General features: G+C 41.2%; 1 long non-coding RNA gene across 2 annotated transcripts; it reads right to left on the bottom strand.

Annotated features, from left to right (window-relative positions):
* Positions 1–2,905: 2,905 nt before the first annotated feature.
* On the bottom strand, positions 2,906–16,179 carry LOC140908188 (uncharacterized). 2 transcript variants are annotated; one of them, XR_012157795.1, is made up of 3 exons: positions 15,952–16,179; positions 12,610–12,965; positions 2,906–3,438 (listed from the first exon to the last, which is right to left on the bottom strand). It is a non-coding gene; the product is annotated as an uncharacterized LOC140908188 (long non-coding RNA). The 2 variants fall into 2 exon arrangements; XR_013635504.1 differs by lacking the exon at positions 2,906–3,438 and adding an exon at positions 11,581–11,637.
* Between the last annotated feature and the right edge of the window lie 4,775 nt (positions 16,180–20,954).

Here is a 20,954-nt window from a genome sequence, read left to right as displayed (position 1 = left end):
TTTAGGATTTTCTGAGAAGTCTACAGCATGCTTAACATTATCATTAATTATTAGTATTATTTTATATATTATTTAGTAGTATGTACTGACAACATGCAGAGAGAGCATCTCCCCCACTGTCATTTCTGCATCATTCGAATATGAAAAGCAGATAGAGCAAGACTTCAAATGAGACTTGCTCGCCTGCTGGTGCACAAAGATCCACAGGAAACATAGTTAAAAGTGGATAATTTTCTGAAACTTAGAGGTGGTGATAGCCCATTGGGGACCTAAGCAAGAATATCTCCCCCAATAATAATAATTAATAAAAAGTGAATCTGGGGGCCCACTGAGCTGCTCAGGGCCCGAAGCAGTTGCTTAGTCTGCTTATGTCTAGTGCCAGGTCTGTCTGTAAATAACAGAAACTTTGAAGTTATACCTTTTAAAAAAAAATAGATCTCTGAACATCTCTAACTCTCTGTTAATAGCATCGTTAGAGTTAATGAAAAATAGAACACATTTTATATTTATTTATTTAGTCATCTAACTGTTCATTACCAGTTCAGTGATATTTCAATATACAAAATATATGGTACCAAAGATTGTTGTAATCATGTTCTTGCATTTTAAAAGCATGGTTATATTTTTGATTTTCATGTCTTACTGCAATGTACGTGAAATCAAAGATTTCTTTATTGTTTTACCAGCATAACAGTAGCATGCTGGTGGGGGGACACGTTAGATTGATAGCTTAAATTTCCTCATATCTTTATATGTATAGGCTATTAAAAATTCTCCAAAATTGGAGCACTTAATGCAGGGAAACATCAAAGCAATTTCTAAAAACTTTACAACAGTCACAGTGTTGGATTGTGTCAGAAGTCTACTATTATTTTTCTGACTTTATTTGAGAGAAGATTTGTAATCATCACGTCATCTATTAACATTGACTAGAAAGTTAAGGTTCTTTTCCCTCTTCTGTCTCTCCTCCAAGAAATGAAACACAGACACAAACAAATTCAAATATGCAAACTCTTGTACAGGCAGGCAGATATACAACGAGTTCTTTATCAGTGTTGCTGTATAATTACATAATATGGTTGCAGGAGTAATTTACTAATTACTAGTCTGTGATCTCATCTTACTCGTGTATGCATCAAGGGAATAAGTTTCTCCCCAATTCCTTTCCTCAGACTACCTGGATCTTGGATCTGGGTCTGGCATGGAGTGCAGCCTCTGCTTCCTAGATACTCCCCACTGTCAACAAGAGGGTGGGCTGTAGAATAGCTTGAGGCCTGAAAAATAACCCCACCTTCCTGGCTAGAATAGCTGGCTGTGTAGGAGTAGGGGATAATAGGGCTGCCCTTGAACTAAGAGGGAACAATGCTGTCCTGGGGTCAAGAAGGCAAGGGTTAGGAATTGTGACTCTTGAGATAGTTCCTTCATTGGGCTACTGCTGGATGAAACAGTTATGCACTACCCCTTACTCAGGGCTAAATCTAAGGCTAGGGCTAGTGATTGCTAAAGAGCATAGCAATAACAAAAAGAAAAGGAGTACTTGTGGCACCTTAGAGACTAACCAATTTATTTGAGCATGAGCTTTCGTGAGCTACAGCTCACTTCATCCAATGAAGTGAGCTGTAGCTCACGAAAGCTCATGCTCAAATAAATTGGTTAGTCTCTAAGGTGCCACAAGTACTCCTTTTCTTTTTGCGAATACAGACTAACACGGCTGTTACTCTGAAACATAGCAATAACAGTTCACAATCATTATGCAGATTGATCTTAAACTGGTTTCCAACAAAATGCTGGAGTAAGTAAATTTCAAAAGAAGCATAGTCTCATAAGATTAATAGCCTCAGGAAAATATGCATTATATAAAACTGATGTTGCAAATGATATACAATATAAACATTGGGCCATATGTTTCAATAGCATGTGCATTAAAATCATGGGCATTTAACACTAAAACTGCATTGAAATATTGAACACAAGTTGAAACCTATTAAGTGGTATAACACAAAAAATAAGATTGTGCTGGTGATCCTCAAAAGGTTATAAAGCAGAAATGAGTGTGTCCAGTGGAAATTAAAGGGAAATCAGGGTTCAGCTATATTATTATGTATGATATCCTTGGGAAACCGTGTAACTTATTGAAGAAAAAAACATAGTAAATTACGACTGTCCTGGGTAGCAATCACCAGACATCTGCACTTTGATATGGTATGATATCAACCCTTAAGTGGGTTCCTCGGCACACACAAAGTAGTCTTCAAATGGTATGTGTGTGTATGGTCTTCATCTCATACTGGAAGGGGTTTGGTCAGATCTGCTCTGAAGTTATGAACCCCCTTGGTTCCCTGTACAGATGTTTATCGTGAGTCTAGTAGTGCCTTTTTCCTTGTCTTCCCTGATTCTCCTAAGCAGCATGGTTTTGCATATTAATGGTCTTGGTTGGAGATGTCAACTGGAGGTGCCAGCTCATTCATGTTTAAAGATGCAGGACTTATAATTTATGCTTAGCATTAATTCTACTAGGTATCAAATGTGAATCGTTAAAACTAATCTGTCAAAAAATCAATAGTCCCCAAATGCCCCTCAACCTAACCAATATTAATTGACTAGTTGTTACTCCTAACAGTTAAACTGAGACTTTAAGAACAGCTCTGTGTTTGCTTATTTCTATGCACTCACATACAAGGTTCAGGTAGCCTGCTCAGCAATATAACTGAGGTTTTTATTCCCTGACATAGGTATATAGTCTAAGACACAAAATAGCCTTAAATATGTAATAATGGTGATGAGTGGGAATTCAATGAAGAGGCAATGACTTGTTATCTTTTAAATATTTATTAGAAGGAATATGATTTTCACACCTTTTAATGAGTGGTACAGTAATTATACCATATGAAAAGGTTTGGTGTGGTACAGATAAGTATCCAGAACTTTTGAATCACTATTTGAACCTCTCTGGTCTAAATTACAAGCTTGAAATCTCATGAGAACAGATGTCCTCTTCTGATTTCTTGTGCTTCCTGGTTTAATCAGAAATACGGCATCAGAAACATACAGTCGTCAAATTTATCCTTGGTACTTCTGCTTCTGTTGCTTTTCACAGCCAGGATATGGAGAGACCCATATCGCAGTGGAGTTGGGTGGGCCTGCGTTCCCCTACCACGGCGCTCCCCTGCCTGTGGGGCACGCTACTGGCTCCGGCCGGCGCTCCCCTGCCTGCGGGGCGCGCTACTGGCTCCGGCCGGCGCTCCCCTGCCTGCGGGGCACGCTACTGGCTCCGGCCGGCACACCTTCCCGCTAATTCCCCAACGCCCAGGAGGTGGGGCCGAGGCCTGCCACGGGGACCATTGCTCTCCATCGCCCCTAGGGGCTCGGAGGACCAACCGACACCTGTCACAGACACGTGCTGTAGTCCATTGCCAAAGAACTGATGTAAGCCTTTGTCTGAAACAAAATTCAAAATAAATCAAACCTGAGTCTTTTTTTGAAGATCCAAAATGTCTAGTTAACATGTCTTAAAACAAACAAACAAACAAACCATCTTATATTAGTTCTTCCCATTCTTGGCTGGGGATAAGCAGTAAAAGTGAAATAATCCAAACATTTCTAATCCAACTAGAACCAAAATATTAATGCAGAAACTAATTCTGAGGGGTATTGATGACAGTGGGAGTGGTTGCATCTTCACAGGACTGAATACAAAGTTCCCCCCTTAATTCTAGAACACAGATAATTGGGTTAGACAATTTAGGATGTGAACCCTAGTGAACCAAACCTTTTGAGGTTCATCCATCATGTTTTGTAGTACCAGTTGTTAGGATATAGATATTCAGGCCTGTCTGTAAAGGCCTATACTCTAATTTAAGTGTATTCTTATCACTTAGCTAGTTATAGAGGTATAAAAGACAGAATCAAAATCATTGTAAGGGCCTTCTCTTACTGTCATAGTCTGAGGCCCTGTTCTTAGGCTAAGGCCTTTGGTTGAGCAGCAGAGGCAGCCATAAGCTGGGAAGCAAAAGGTCACATCTTCACATTTCAAACTAGTCACATTGAAATAAGGTGCTATTGGGCTGTTAGGAATACAATCCTGTCCTGATAATGCCTATCACCTCCAGAGAAAGGGAAGTGCCTAGAAGATGTAAAAGGAAACTTAGTTTGATAGCATCCTGTCTGGCAAGAGCTCACTTATCAATAGTTGGGATGTGAAATCCTCATTTCTTTGTTGTTCTGTCACTGTAGTCCCCATTTCCCTATTGTTTGTCTGTATAATCTCTGTCTGGTTCTGTGATTGTTTCTGTCTGCTGTATAATTAATTTTGCTGGGTGTAAACTAATTAAGGTGGTGGGATATAATTGGTTAAATAATCATGTTACACTATGTTAGGATTGATTAGTTAAATTTCAGTAAAATGATTGGTTAAGGTATAGCTAAGCAGAACTCAAGTTTTACTATATAGTCTGCAGTCAATCAGGAAGGAAGGTGGGGGGAATGGGAACAGAGAATGGGGGTGGGGAAATTGGAATCATGTTTTGCTAAGGGGGGAACGGGAACAGGGACACAGGTAAGGCTCTGTGGTGTCAGAGCTGGGAAGGTAGATACTAAGGAAGGAAACTGGAATCTTGCTTGCCGGAAGTTCACCCCAATAAACATTGAATTGTTTGCACCTTTGGACTTCGGGTATTGTTGCTCTCTGTTCATGTGAGAAGAACCAGGGAAGTGAGTGGGTGAAAGAATAAGCCCCCTAACACCAGTGTAACAGATGCTGATTTTCGGTGGGTAGGATCAAACCTGGGACCTCAGGAGCTGAATGCCTGAGCCTCAAGCCACATGGCTATTAGCTAAGGCTATAGAGAAGATTCATTAATCTCTCTAAGTGGTCTCATAGAATCATAGAATATCAGGGTTAGAAGGGACCTCAGGAGGTCATCTAGTCCAACCCCCTGCTCAAAGCAGGACCAATCCCCAATTAAATCATCCCAGCCAGGGCTTTGTCAAGCCTGACCTTAAAAACTTCTAAGGAAGGAGATTCTACCACCTCCCTAGGTAACGCATTCCAGTGTTTCACCACCCTCTTAGTGAAAAAGTTTTTCCTAATATCCAACCTAAACCTCCGCCACTGCAACTTGAGACCATTACTCCTTGTCCTGTCCTCTTCTACCACTGAGAATAGTCTAGAACCATCCTCTCTGGAACCACCTCTCAGGTAGTTGAAAGCAGCTATCAAATCCCGCCTCATTCTTCTCTTCGGCAGACTAAACAATCCCAGTTCCCTCAGCCTCTCCTCATAAGTCATGTGTTCCAGACCCCTAACCATTTTTGTTGCCCTTCGCTGGACTCTCTCCAATTTATCCACATCCTTCTTGTAGTGTGGGGCCCAAAACTGGACACAGTACTCCAGATGAGGCCTCACCAATGTCGAATAGAGGGGGACGATCACGTCCCTCGATCTGCTCGCTATGCCCCTATTTATACATCCCAAAATGCCATTGGCCTTCTTGGCAACAAGGGCACACTGCTGACTCATATCCAGCTTCTCATCCACTGTCACCCCTAGGTCCTTTTCCGCAGAACTGCTGCCTAGCCATTCGGTCCCTAGTCTGTAGCTGTGCATTGGGTTCTTCCGTCCTAAGTGCAGGACCCTGCACTTATCATTATTGAACCTCATCAGATTTCTTTTGGCCCAATCCTCCAATTTATCTAGGTCCCTCTGTATCCTATCCCTGCACTCCAGCATATCTAGCACTCCTCCCAGTTTAGTATCATCCACAAATTTGCTGAGAGTGCAATCCACACCATCCTCCAGATCATTTATGAAGATATTGAACAAAACCGGCCCCAGGACTGACCCCTGGGGCACTCCACTTGACACCGGCTGCCAACTAGACATGGAGCCATTGAACACTACCCGTTGAGCCTGACAATCTAGCCAACTTTCTACCCACCTTATAGTGCATTCACCCAGCCCATACTTTAACTTGCTGACAAGAATACTGTGGGAGACCGTGTCAAAAGCTTTGCTAAAGTCAAGAAACAATACATCCACTGCTTTCCCTTCATCCACAGAACCAGTAATCTCATCATAGAAGACGATTAGATTAGTCAGGCATGACCTTCCCTTGGTGAATCCATGCTGACTGTGCCTGATCACTTTCCTCTCCTCTAAGTGCTTCAGGATTGATTCTTTGAGGACCTGCTCCATGATTTTTCTGGGGACTGAGGTGAGGCTGACTGGCCTGTAGTTCCCAGGATCCTCCTTCTTCCCTTTTTTAAAGATTGGCACTACATTAGCCTTTTTCCAGTCATCCGGGACTTCCCCCGTTCGCCACGAGTTTTCAAAGATAATGGCCAATGGCTCTGCAATCACAGCCTCCAATTCCTTTAGCACTCTCGGATGCAACTCGTCTGGCCCCATGGACTTGTGAACGTCCAGCTTTTCTAAATAGTCCCTAAGCACCTCTTTCTCCACAGAGGTCTGGCCATCTGTTCCCCATGTTGTGATGCCCAGCGCAGCAGTCTGGGAGCTGACCTTATTAGTGAAGACAGAGGCAAAAAAAGCATTGAGTACATTAGCTTTTTCCACATCCTCTGTCACTAGGTTGCCTCCCTCATTCATTAAGGGGCCCACACTTTCCTTGGCTTTCTTCTTGTTGCCAACATACCTGAAGAAACCCTTCTTGTTACTCTTGACATCTCTCGCTAGCTCCAGGTGCGATTTGGCCCTCCTGATTTCATTCCTACATGCCCGAGCAATATTTTTATACTCTTCCCTAGTCATATGTCCAACCTTCCACTTCTTGTAAGCTTCTTTTTTATGTTTAAGATCCGCTAGTATTTCACCGTTAAGCCAAGCTGGTCGCCTGCCATATTTACTATTCTTTCGACATATCGGGATGGTTTGTCCCTGTAACCTCAACAGGGATTCCTTGAAATACAGCCAGCTCTCCTGGACTCCTTTCCCCTTCATGTTAGTCCCCCAGGGGATCCTACCCATCCGTTCCCTGAGGGACTCGAAGTCTGCTTTCCTGAAGTCCAGGGTCCGTATCCTGCTGCTTACCTTTCTTCCCTGTGTCAGGATCCTGAACTCAACCAACTCATGGTCACTGCCTCCCAGATTCCCATCCACTTTTGCTTCCCCTACTAATTCTTCCCAGTTTGTGAGCAGCAGGTCAAGAAAAGCTCCCCCCAGTTGGCTCCTCTAGCACTTGCACCAGGAAATTGTCCCCTACGCTTTCCAAAACTTCCTGGATTGTCTATGCACCGCTGTATTGCTCTCCCAGGAGATATCAGGAAAATTGAAGTCACCCATGAGAACCAGGGCGTGCGATCTAGTAGCTTCTGCGAGCTGCCGGAAGAAAGCCTCATCCACCTCATCCCCCTGGTCCGGTGGTCTATAGCAGACTCCCACCACTACATCACTCTTGTTGCTCACACTTCTAAACTTAATCTAGAGACACTCAGGTTTTTCTGCAGTTTCGTACCGAAACTCTGAGCAGTCATACTGCTCCCTTACATATAGTGCTATTCCCCCACCTTTTCTGCCCTGCCTCTGTGTGCCTCAGTGCCACTAAATGTGACAGAGCATCACACCCAGGAGGTGTGTGGGTTACATACATCCCCCAGCTGAGGAAGTGCGTCCTGAGCTTCAGAGACTTCCCAGTTGAAATCCCGGACAAGCCCACAGTTGTAACACCAACAGACCCTGGTTATTGGCAGGCAGAATTGAACCTGGGACCTCTGGAGCTGAATGCATGAGCGGAAAGTCATATGGTTATTAGCTAAAGCTGTAGAGCAGACTCATTAATCTTTCTCTCTCTCTCTACGTGATCTTGGTGCCACTAGATGGGACAGAACACCACATCCAGGAGGTGTGTGGATTACATAAGCACTGTGCTGGAAAGGTGTTTACATAGTGCCAAATTCTGTCACACTTACATTGAGTGTCACTTTATTCGCCAGAAGTCCTACTGAAATAAGTGGATCCTGTATAAAGAAAGCTACGGGTGGACGTAGGAAACAACAACCAGAAAAGACATCTTGCAGTGGCCTACTGCAATACCTAAGCATTACCTCATTGTACGCTATTTCACATACCACTGCATATTCAGCGTTACTGTAGCCATGTCGGTCCCAGGACATTAGAGAGATATCTTACTCTCTAATAACACTACATAGTGGAAATATAATTGTATTTACCACTGGATCAGGCCCAGCATATATAATTATTTGTGGCCAGAAAAGCAGACATATCCTTATACATGTGAAGAAATATGAGTATGTCCCTTCTAACATTTCCTGGTTTCTTTTTTATTTCTCTGTGGGGACACCTTTGAGCCACAGTATTTTCAATCTACCAGATGAGTTTACTGCAGGTTCCAAGTAGGGCTGTTTTTATTGCTCTTCTGTCAATTCAATAATGGAGAAATTAGAATTAAACTCATGTTTCAAAATGTTGATTGCTTCATACACCAGTGTGTGTAATATTTGGGGACTTGGAAGATCAACGGGGGGTGTTCTCAGCTGATGTATTTGCTTGACAGATACAGAAAAGTGTTTCACATTTCTCAGCAGCAGAAAAAGTTACTGGCTCTAAGCTTTTTGCTACATATTTATCTTGAACAACAGACATGCTATTTCCGAGGGAGTGCTCTTTCAAGAATTTTTTATCTTATACTCCACATCAGAATTTAAAATTATATAAAAAGGGTGAAATAATTTTTGGCCTGGAAACTTTTTATTATTATTATTTTAGCAGTCTTTGCTTGCTTAGTTCAGATAAACTGATTTAGCTGGGGAATACAATTCCTTGACAACTGAACAAATAACTTCAAAAATGTATTGTACTGGTCAAATTAAAAGATAGTACATAAACTGTTTGTGGACCTGATCCTGCTTTCACTGGAGTCACTGGCAAAACTCTAATGTGACTCTGTCTGACATCAGTTGGGCAACAAGAAAAAAAATTAAATGTGAACACTCTATTGATTCAGAACAAGAATTGTATTCTTTCATACAGGATACACTGGGCCAAACTTCACCCTTATTTACGAATATATGCTTCATCCAGAGGAATACCAAAATCAATGGGCTCTTGTGGAATGAGGACTCCTCTAAGCCAGCGTTTCTCAAACTTTATCAACCCGAGGACCTCCATTTTTATTTAATGTTTTTTCATGGACCCTCAAGTCCCCCACTCAGCCCCTGCCGCACTCCACTCCTTCCCCCAAAGCCCCACCCCCACCCCAGCTCTTCCCGACCCCTCTCCACCCCTGCCCCTCCTCTTCCCCACCTCTTTCCACCCCTCCCCTGAGCAGGCCCTGTCTCTGCTCCTTTCCTGAACAGCTATTTCCCGGAGTGCAGAATGCACTGGGAGGGAGAGGGAGGAATTGAGGGACGGGCAGGGAGGAGTTAATCAGCAGGGCCCATGGACCCCCTGGAGTGCCCTCATGGATCCCCCAGAGGTCCATGGACCCCAGTTTGAGAAATGCTGCTCTAAACTATTAGTTTCCATTTTCTGAGATTGACTCTCATTTTACTATATTCTGTTATGTCATGGGTTAGCCACTTTAATCCCATTTCTCTGTCATTGTCGTGTGCATTACTCTGAGCATCTCACCAGTTATGGTAACCTTTTCTAATTAATGTAGGAAGAAAGCAAAACATCTAGAGACAATGTGTGTGTCCACTGAGATTTAACATGCAAAAAGAATAATTTTAGAAGATGCAAAGCACAATATGCTAGGATATCTGTTGGAAGTGTTATTATTGACTATGTCAAACTCCCAAGTAAAGATGTGTGATATTTTCTCAGTTCTCTGTGGGTATCAGTAGAAATAGTGCCTTATGTTTGTCAAATGTACTTTCAGGCATATGTAAGATATCATATGTACTTTCAGGCAACTGCATAGGTAATGTGATACTATTCTAGCATCACATTTGCAAAAGAAAATCTTGAAATTAGAACCACTTTGGTTAGCTATTCTATCATTATTTATTGCTTGCTAAGGATCAACAATTTATTAAGGACTGAACAAGACAGGGTCCCTGCCCTGTAGAATGTAGAGTCTAAATAGATAGGCAACCAAAAATGCAGGAGGCCTGGGAGAACCAGAAGGGTGCCTCTAACTTAGAACAACTTTAATGATACATTTATTCCTTGATGTTGGATGAATGATTGTATTTTTACTGACAGGTTTTAGCATTTGTGGGCATCAATAAAGAAGAATTCTGAGGAAGGATTTAAAAAAAGAATATTTTCAGTCATTCCACAGTTGTGATGTCAGTCTGTGTCTTGAGATTAATTTATCACTGGGTAACCCTCTAAGAAGACAGTCTGGACGTTGTGACAATACTAAGTAAAACCATGTCTGGCTAGATATCATACTGTGGTAGCATAGAAGGATATTTCTACTATAGCTCTCTAAACAGAATTCAGGAAGGGAAAGTGCCTATAAATAGATAAGTCTAATGGTGACAGGGATAGCTTTGCAAAACACATTTTAAATCAATGAAATATACATTTAGCTACTAGGAAAATATACACTTCTCATTCCTGAGGTAGACAGACAACTTGAAATCCTAACAAAGCAATAAAAGACTTAAGAAGAGTGATGGTAACATCTCTTAGGCCTCATCCCACTCCCAGTTTAGTCAGTTGGACTTTTTCCAGTTGCGACAATGGGAGAGGGTTCAAGCCTCATGCCTTCTCCTAAAATAATTTCTCTTATACGTCTTTAAATCTAAATAGACCTAATACTATTACCTGTGTTTTGATTTTTTTCCATTGTTAATTAAAATCCCCCAATTAACTTCCTTCTTTGGATGCCATTTCATTGAAAAGAAAAATTGCAAGCTCTCCACATGTCTCCAGATTGGGCATAGAAAGTGTCTAATTTCTTTAAGCAGGATGGAGCAGATTAAAACAATTTACTGTAAAATGTATGGAAGTTGACAGGGCATACCATGTGTTTAGAAGAGGGGGAATGCTATATGTTAAAATGTAGACCTATTTAATGACGACTTTGGTAGACATAATGAGTACTTTACGTCATTCTATATTTCTTCCCTGGAATAGAAGAGGAAGATTTGGCATTAGAAATTTGATGTAAATGGTAGCCTTCCTTATTTCAAAACCAACAGTTTGAAGGAACCATACTGATCACTCTAGGTTCCTGAATTTCCCTTAAAGAAATTCTATGCAGCATTTTGGAGAATCATATATTTATAGATATATTTTCCACATATCATCTGTTATGTTTTGCCCTGTCCTGGGGTGTATATATCCCATGCTAGCCTGGCAACTAAGAAGTTCATGAAGTGACTACCAGACAGCTCTGACTGGCAATTTCACCACAGCTGGGAGAATAAAAGAGCTGAGGAGCAGATAGGTGGGGTGTCTGCCAGAGGAGCAAACAGGCTAGAGGTGTGTCCTCCCAGTGAACTGGCGAGAAACCACAGACAGACCACACCCCAGAGAAGGGGTGACTGGAACTACAGGATTAATAAAGCCACAGAACCGAGGGAGGAACTCAGGGTACAGCAGAGTAATTGTTGAGGGTTGATTCTTCCTACCTGGTTGAAGAGCCTTGATCTGGAACTCAGTGGAGTGGGTGGGCCTGGGTTCCCCCACCAATCCCTCAACAGGGTCTTAAGAATCAAAAGAGATTTCTAGCTAGATCCTGCAAAGTATGATGGGAAACTCCATACACTCCAGAGGCATTGAAACTAACACCCTGCATAATCCAGACTAGGACTACCATACAGACTCAAGCAAGAAGGGCTGACTGATTGCCCCACTGGACTGAGTCGACTCTGTGGAACACTATTTCTGACCAAAGGGAGGCACAGAGGCATTAGTGCACCAGCACAAAGGTCCAAGTAGCATTTTATTAAAACACCCAAGCTATTAACATTTTATAAGCACTACTGGGTTCTGAGAGACCCAAACATAACTAAGCAGCCAATATGTAAAAAAAACAAAACACAAAACCCACTATTTATATATTTACTGGTGAGTGCATAAGAGAGTATATTTCTTTTAAAACTACTTTTCCCAAAACTCTAGGCAATTGTACATATATTTAAAGTATACAAAGTCCCCAACCTAATATTACTTATTTACCCAACCAAATGAAGCCTCATATACATTACTCAAGAAAATTGCAACTCCCTTACTTACCCGCTATCTCTCTACTAAAGCCTGGAAAGTAAACAAATCTGCATTTTGTAAAACCAATAGAAGGACTGAGTTCCACAGCTGAGGACCATTCACAGGAAACCTTTCAGGAACCTCCTCTTTTCTTAAATCAGGAAGCTGTTGGGTCAATTGTCTCTTGATCACAAGGCTACTTTTCAAGAGCATTGGTAGAAAAAAATGTTATGTTGGTATTGTTTAAATGTGTTTAATTAGTTGTTTTAATAATGCATAAAGATTATGTAAATCACTGGCTCTAATGAAATCCAGTATGGAGTATATCCTCTGTGACCCTTGGACTCCATCTTTGTAAGTGAATTTCTTTACAACTTAGACACTGAAGTCTCCTGGCTCAAACCGGACAGAATCAGTTTTTCCCACCAAAACCAACCCCCAACACTCTATTCCATCAGAATTTTTCCCACCTTAAAGATTATATAAGATTGCTCAGTGCCTCCGTGGGGCTGTCCATTCCAGTGGCAGCGCGTGCATGGTCAGGTCTTCCCAATGTTCCAGAGCTAGCAAGAAGAACATCGTCTATCCTGAAGCAAGACAGAGGAAGGAGAGGCCTGTCATCATCATCATTCCCGCCACTGCGAAACCATCTTAACTGTGAGGGAATCCTGCAGCTTTCCTGGTGCCCATCATCCCAGAGGGTCTCCCCACCGGCGACAAAGTCCACCAGTTGTCAGGACTCCCCAGTGGTCCTCCTCAAAGGCTCCCAATCAGCCAGAGAGTTGAAGGTCCTGGGCCTTGCATCTGTGCATAGCATCCACTGCGCCTGAATATAGTAGGAGAGGTTTCTGTATTGGGGTTTCATTTATTATTTTTCTGAACACCAAGGGAGGTTTTGTGGGTCTGAGCTTCAAGCTCCTAAAGCCAGTCACTGTTTCATTTTATTGGTTAGGTTTGTGTTTCTTCTCCCCCACCTCCCCATTTCTCCCAGTCTTCTGTACCTTTACCCTGAATACACTTACCTTTGTTTGCACCATATCACCTTGGCTTCTCTTTATTTTATTTACGTTACACAAGGAGGGAGGGACACCCTTATTGTCAGCTAAATCCACTAGTGTCAGATACAGGAGGGAATCGAGTCTGCACCTTCTGAGAAAAGGGCTTTCCTTTTATCTCCCCTTTACCATTTCTAAAGTTTTCCTTTCTGAAGTGTTGCCTTATTCCTCTTGAGGTAACAGAATGAAGACTGGATTGTCAAAAGAGATACTACTCCCAGTGAAATTCCCTTAGTTTCCTTTATACTTCAAAACCAATAACTTAAACTCCTCTGGAAAGCTGACTAGAAGTGAGTGATATAATGTTCTGTCTGTGTGAAGCACTGCTTGTTAAGTGACCAGCCATAGTTTGCACTAACTTAAGTTCCTGAATTATCTTATGGTGTATATATAGGGCCTGATCCAAAGCCCATTAAAGTCAATTACACTTGCATTCGAGTATTAGATTTGTTTGTCAGGATGGGAGCCAAGTCACAGCAGACTGTGTTTGGCTTCTAGTTAACCAGTCTGGTACTCCAGAAGCTCTTTTATTACTGGCTGGGTGAATCTAATTATAGAATAACCACCAGTTTCGGAGGATTGTCCGCCCTGTTTCTTGCAGTATGCCCTGAGTGTGGCATTCTCAATATGGTCCATCCCAGACAACTGGTCACAGACTGATCTCAAGATGACGAATGAATGAAAATCTTACACCTTACTTGCTGAGTCATCTAATAAAAGGTGAACCTAGGACCAGTAAGGTTGAATTTGGAAAAGATACTGACAATTTGGGTTGATTATTACCCTTATTTTTGGGACTTTTTTTTTCTTTTGTGAACACCCCCACATGTCTTGTACATTTTCATATCCAGAATGTTTCCCAAGAACTCACGTACACAAAAGGGAAATGGATCTTCTAATTCCCAAGCACTGTGCTGGAAATGTATCTGTAAGCCTCCTAGGAATAGCTTTAATAAACTTTGATCCTGAGTTCCCTGATGTGGTTTTTGATGCTTGAAATGTATCCATAAGCCTCCTACAAATAGCTTTAATAAACTGTGATCCTGAGTTCCCTGATATGTGTTTTGATGCTGGCATTTATTTCCTTTTGAGGCCAGGAGGAGGAACCCTCCAAGACGTGCCAGTCTATTCTTTCAGCCTAAGCAGAAGAGAACATGTATCTACTAAAAAGCATCAGTTCTTTCCCTCCTGTTTTCTGCAATCTGTTTTTTGAGGATAAGAAATAATTTAGTGACATACAATTCCTTCTCAATTGACTGGTTTAAAGATGATGGCTATATCCTCAATGTAATCTAAGGCAAGTCAGGTGGGATACATTTTGCAGCGACCTGAAGGATTATTTCTTAGTTAGATAACACTCAGAGGAATGCATTTTAGCAAAGTTTTCCTCTGAAGTCACTGCTAAATTGATAAATTGTTCATGTCAGATTTACAATGCTGTTAATGTCAGATTTCTGAGTCTTTGATGCTGTGGAATTCTCTACAGCCTTTTCACTGTCTAAAATAATTCTAGCCTAAATTCTTAGGTACAGAAATGAGAAATACATTGGCATATTAAAGAGTGACAGAGTATTAGTCTGTTTAAAGATTTATAAATAGATGACTATTTATTTAAATTGCACAACCATATACTATAAGCATCAAAACAGTAACATACTGTGATAGAAAACCTCATGCAGTTCCTAATACGGTATATCTTTACACTTGAAAATATCCTCATTACCCATCCATCAACTCTAGTGAAGTTATGAAACTTCATTTCACTAGCGGCCTTGACATTACATTTCTCACTATTTGTTCTGCTTGTCAGCACTTTTTGTCATTAATGGACAGGCACTCAGGTCCAAAATCCCAATTTTTGTCTTAAAAGAGATATTTTTCACATTCAATCATCTACTCAGATAGCCCATAATATGTCTGTGGCTGTACAGCCAAATCAAAGTAATACACTCTGTTGGGTCAGACTTGAAGAATGGCATCAGTGGTTGAGGCCATCGCTGTTTGATTTTAGTCTGTCAAAATCTGATTTTTACTGCCTCTGAAAAGTTATTGGAACTTCTTTTGGTTTACAGAACACTGCTGAAGAAGCAATGCCTATTAATGTGCAGATTGCAGGGCCATATTTATTGGAATTCAGGTGAAGTAACAGTTTTGGTTTTTTTTTTAAATAAACTCTGAGCTTGGGCTAAAGCTGTCCCAAGGAGGCAATGAGCATTCTGTCTTCAGCTGAACGATTACAGAACGGTGGTGTCTGCATAAAAAATATAGCCAGAAAAAATTGATTCTTTTTTTTGCTAAGATAAAGATAAAGAAACAAAAACCTGTGCAGCTTAGTGAAATAGGAACATTTCTGCATGTGTTTAGGTGTGACTGTCAGCTAAGTTATGCCTAAGGTTAAAATCTCCTGACTGCATCATTTTTTTTAATGTTACCTGAATAAACTACCTCAAGTAGGTAGACTTTGAAAAAGAGACCAGAGGCAAAGAGCACACTCCATGCTCCCTGGGGTTGGCACACCAACTACTCCCCAAGAGTTCTGGAAGGAAATATCCCCTGTGAAGACACAATGGGTAAAATCCTGGTCCCATTGTAAATGGCAAAACTCCCACTGATTTCAATAGGGCCAGGATTTCATCCAATGCCTTCAGAAGTCCCAATTGGGGTGGTGCAGTTCCATAGCATCTCTAGGGCAGACAGGTCTGTAATGGGGCAATTTGGCAAGATGGCAGAGATGAGAGGTTGTGATGTCACATTTACTTGCAAAAAGCACATCAATAGTTGCGACCTTCTTCTCCCTTGAGAGATGAGGAGATGGAGGGGTTCTGGGTAGGAGAGGGCAATAGTCTAAAAGAAAACAAATTACAATGTGAGAATGAGAACCTTGAAAGTGTGTAAAATGATGCCGGTCTAAGTCTGCAGAGAGCCTGAAACAATGTCTCTAAGAGGTGTGAACAGCACCAGCCACCTCTCTCAGGGCCCCATGGTCTCTATGATTCTGCAGCTGTGGAATTTAGCTATTTTCCCAGGACACTTTAGAATTCAACATTTTTGTGACATAATTTATTATTTTGCTGCAGACAGGCACCCAGAATTCTGTTTTTTGTCTTTCTGCTATGCTGGGACTGGCTTGTAGCTGTCTCTTGCGTTTCTCCTCATTCCATTCCATGGAGAATTAAATGGATGCAGTGTATGCACCTGTCAAGGTTCCTCCCCCACTCTGAACTCTAGGGTACAGATATGGGGACCTGCATGAAAACCTCCTAAGCTTACTTTTACCAGCTTCGGTTAAAACTTCCCCAAGGTACAAATTAATTTTATCCTTTGTCCTTGGAATAACCACTGCCACCACCAAACTCTAACTGGGTTTGCTGGGAAACATAGTTTGGACATATCTTTCCCCCCCAAATCCTCCCAACCCTTGCACCCCACTTCCTGGGAAAGATTTGGTAAAAATCCTCACCAATTTGCATAGGTGACCACAGACCCAAACCCTTGGATCTGAGAACAATGAAAAAGCATTCAGTTTTCTTACAAGAAGACTTTTAATAGAAATAGAAGTAAATAGGAGTAAAGGAATCACCCCTGTAAAATCAGGATGGTAGGTACCTTACAGGGTAATTAGATTCAAAACATAGAGAATCCCTCTAGGCAAAACCTTAAGTTACAAAAAAGACACACAGACAGAAATAGTCATTCCATTCAGCACAATTCTTTTCTCAGCCATTTAAAGAAATCATAATCTAACGCATACCTAGCTAGATTACTTACTAAAAGTTCTAAGACTCCATTCCTGTTCTATCCCCAGCAAAGCAGCATACTGACAGAGAGAGACACAGACCCTTTGTTTCTCTTCCTCCTCCCAGCTTTTGAAAGTATCTTGTCTCCTCATTGGTCATTTTGGTCAGGTGCCAGCGAGGTTACCTTTAGCTTCTTAACCCTTTACAGGTGAGAGGATTTTTCCTCTGGCCAGGAGGGATTTTAAAGGGGTTTACCCTTCCCTTTATATTTATGACAGCACCCTTCACTGTTTTATAGAACAAGGAGACTCAAGGAGCTTGGCTTATTTAGCCTAACCAAAAGAAGGCTGATGTGAGATATGATTGCTCTCTATAAATATATCAGAGGGATAAATACCAGAGAGCGAGAGGAATTATTTAAGCTCAGTACCAATGTGGACACAAGAACAAATGGATATAAACTGGCCATCAGGAAGTTTAGACTTGAAATTAGATGAAGGTTTCTAACCATCAGAGGAGTGAAGTTCTGAAACAGCCTTCCAAGGGAAGCAGTGGGGGCAAAAGACCTATCTGGCTTCAAGATTAAATTTGATAAGTTTATGGAGGAGATGGTATGATGAGATAACAACATGATTTTGGCAATTAATTGATCTTTAACTATTCATGGTAAATAGGCCCAATGGCCTGTGATGGGATGTTAGATGAGGTGGAATCCGAGTTACTACAGAAAATTCTTTCCTGGGTATCTGGCTGGTGAATCTTGCCCACATGCTCAGGGTTCACTTTTCCTCCAGGGCAGATTGGAAGAGGCCCTGGGTTTTTTTTGCCTTCCTCTGCAGCATGGGGCACGAGTCACTTGCTGTAGGATTCTCTGCACCTTGAAGTCTTTAAACCATGATTTGAGGACTTCAATAGCTCAGACATAGGTGAGAGGTTTATTGCAGGAGTGGGTGGGTGAGATTCTGTGGCCTGCATTGTGCAGGAGGTCAGACTAGATGATCATAATGATCTCTTCTGACCTTAATATCTATGAGTCTATGAGGAGGGAAGTTAGACAGCTTGGACTAGGGTCTAATTTTGCAGCCAGAGATCAAGGGAGCAAGACGTGTGGGCAGAGTAGCTACACTGCCTGAAGAATAGAACAACAGCTAAGGACAGGAGAAGATGAACTGCTGCAGCTTTCCCTTTCTCTCGCTTGTATAGAATGGTGAAAAGATATATCTGAATTGGCCCACCCAGGCAACATTGTGATTTATGAAACCCATAGAAGTGCAATAAATAAATAAAATTTAAAAAAACAATTATCAAATCTATTGCTGAGACCCATCATTGATGAATTGTATGTGAATGAGTATTTGAGAGGGATGGGAACAAAGATTATTTCATGGAGGTACAATAAAATAACGTTGCTGAAGAAATTAGGAGTTTTTCTACTGAATATAGTAGCGTTTGCCGCAGAATTTGTTCTCATGCCACAGAGTATGTGAGGCCCTGCTGTAGGGGCTCATTCCTATTGCAAGTGGGCAGATGTCCCTGGGACTTTTGCTTCAGTTAAGATTTAAGGAGTTCCTCATTAGTGAATTTAGTTCACCTACTGCTAAATGTAATGATCTACTGAGATATTGGTAGAGAAATTTCAGTGAGATGCAGGCTTCATCCTGAGGGCACCAGAGAAAGGCCCTTTGTAGAGAACTTTCTGCGTGTAAACAATATTTGGTTCTCAGTCTGAATATTACTAGCTTATATGAACATAAGAACAGCCATACTGGGTCAGACCAAAGTTCCATCTAGCCCAGTATCCTGTCTTCTGACAGTGGCCAATGTCACGTGCCGCAGAGGGAATGAACAGAACAGGTAATCATCAAGTGATCCATCCTGCAAGCTGTCATCCATTCCCAACTTCTGACAAACAGGCTAGGGACACCATCCCTCTCCATCCTGGCTGATAGCCATTGATGGACCTGTGCTCCATGAACTTATCTAGTTCTTTTTTGAGTCCTGTTATAGTCTTGGCCTTCACAAAATCCGCTGGCAAGGAGTTCCACAGGTTGACTCTGCATTGTGTGAAAAAATACTTCCTTTTGTTTGTTTTAAATCTGCTGCCTATCAATTTCATTTGGTGACCCCTTGTTCATGTATTACGAGAGGGAGTAAATAACACTTCCTTATTTACTTTCTCTACATTAGTCATGATTTTATAAACCTCTGTCATATGCCCCCAAAGTCATCTCTTTTCCAAGCTAAAAAGTCCCTAATAATTTTTGTTGCCCTTTTCTGAACATTTTCCAATTCCAATATATATATTTTTTGAGATGGGGAGACGACATTTGCATGCAGTATTCAAGATGTGGGCATACTATGGATTTATATAGCGGCAATATGATATTTTCTGTCTTATTATCTAACCCTTTCTTAATTATGCCCAACATTCAGTTTGCTTTTTTTGACTACCGCTGCACATTGAGTGGATATTTTCAGAGAACTATCCAAAATGACTCCAAGATCTGTTTCTTGAGTGGTAACAACTAATTTAGACCCCATCATTTTATATGTATAGTGGTATTATGTTTTCCAATGTGCATTACTTTGCATTTATCAACACTGAATTTCATCTGCCATTTTGATGCCCAGTTACTCAGTTTTGACAGAGCCTTTTGTAGCTCCTCGCAGTCTGCATAGGACTTAACTATCTTGAGTAGTTTTGTATCATCTGCAAATTTTGCCACCTCACTGTTTACCCCTTTTTTACTGATCACTTATGAATATGTTGAATAGGACTGCTCCCAATACAGACTCCTGGGGGACACCATTATTTACCTCTCTCCATTCTGAAAACTGACCGTTTATTCCTACTGTTTGTTTCCTATCTTTTAACCAGTTACCAATCCATAAGAGGACCTTCTTATCCCAAGACAGCTTACCTTGCTTAAGAGCCTTTTGTGAGGCACCTTGTCAAAGGCTTTCTGAAAATCTAAGTACACTATATCCACTGGATCTCCCTTGTTCTTTACTATAGTTTCAACCAGTTTGCCCGGTACTGAAGTCAGGCTTATCGGCCTATAATTGCCGGGATCACCTCTGGCGCCCTTTTGAAAAATTGGCGTCACATTAGCTATCCTCCATTCATTTGGTACAGAAGCTGATTTAAATGATAAATTTAGTACTACAGTTAGTAGTTCTGCAATTTCACCTTTGAGTTCATTCTGAACTCTTGGGTGAATACGATCTGGTCATGGTGACTTATTACTATTTAGTTTATCAATTTGTTACAAATCCTCCTCTAATGACACCTCAATCTGTGACCGTTCCTCAGATTTGTCACCTAAAAAGAATGACTCAGGTTTGGGAATCTCCCTCACATCCTCAGCCGTGAAGACTGATGCAAAAAATTCATTTAGTTTCTCCGCGAAGGCCTTATCCTTGAATGCTTCTTTAGCATCTCGATCGTCCAGTGCCCCCGCTGGTTGTTTAGCAGGCTTCCTGCTTTTGACGTTCTTTTAAAAAAAATTGCTATTACTTTTTGAGTCTTTTGCTAGCTGTTCTTCAAATTCTTTTTTGGCCTTCCTACTTATATTTTTATACTTCTTTTGCCAGAGTTTATGCTGCTTTCTATTTTTCTCACTAGGATTTAACTTTCACTTTTTAAAGGATGCCTTTGTGCCTCTCACTGCTTCTTTTACTTTGTTATTTAGCCATGGTGGCACTTTTTTTGTTCTCTTACTATGTTTTAAATTTTGGGATATACATGTAATTTGAGCTTCTATTATGGTGTCTTTAAAAAGTTTGCAGGGATTTCACTTTTTGCTCTGTACCTTTTAATTTCTGTTTAAATAACTTCCTCGTTTTTGTGAAGTCCCCATTTCTGAAATTAAATGCTACAGTGTTGGGCTGCTGTAGTATTTTCCCCACCACAGGGATGCTACATTTATTATATTATTATCAGATTACCAAGTGGTCCAGCTATATTCACCTCTTGGAGCAGATCCTGTGCTCCACTTAGGACTAAATTAAGAATTGCCTCTC

This window comes from Lepidochelys kempii, chromosome 3, assembly GCF_965140285.1.
Source record: "Lepidochelys kempii isolate rLepKem1 chromosome 3, rLepKem1.hap1, whole genome shotgun sequence".
Classification (NCBI taxonomy): domain Eukaryota; kingdom Metazoa; phylum Chordata; order Testudines; family Cheloniidae; genus Lepidochelys; species Lepidochelys kempii.
This window is presented reverse-complemented; position numbering and strand designations above follow the sequence as displayed.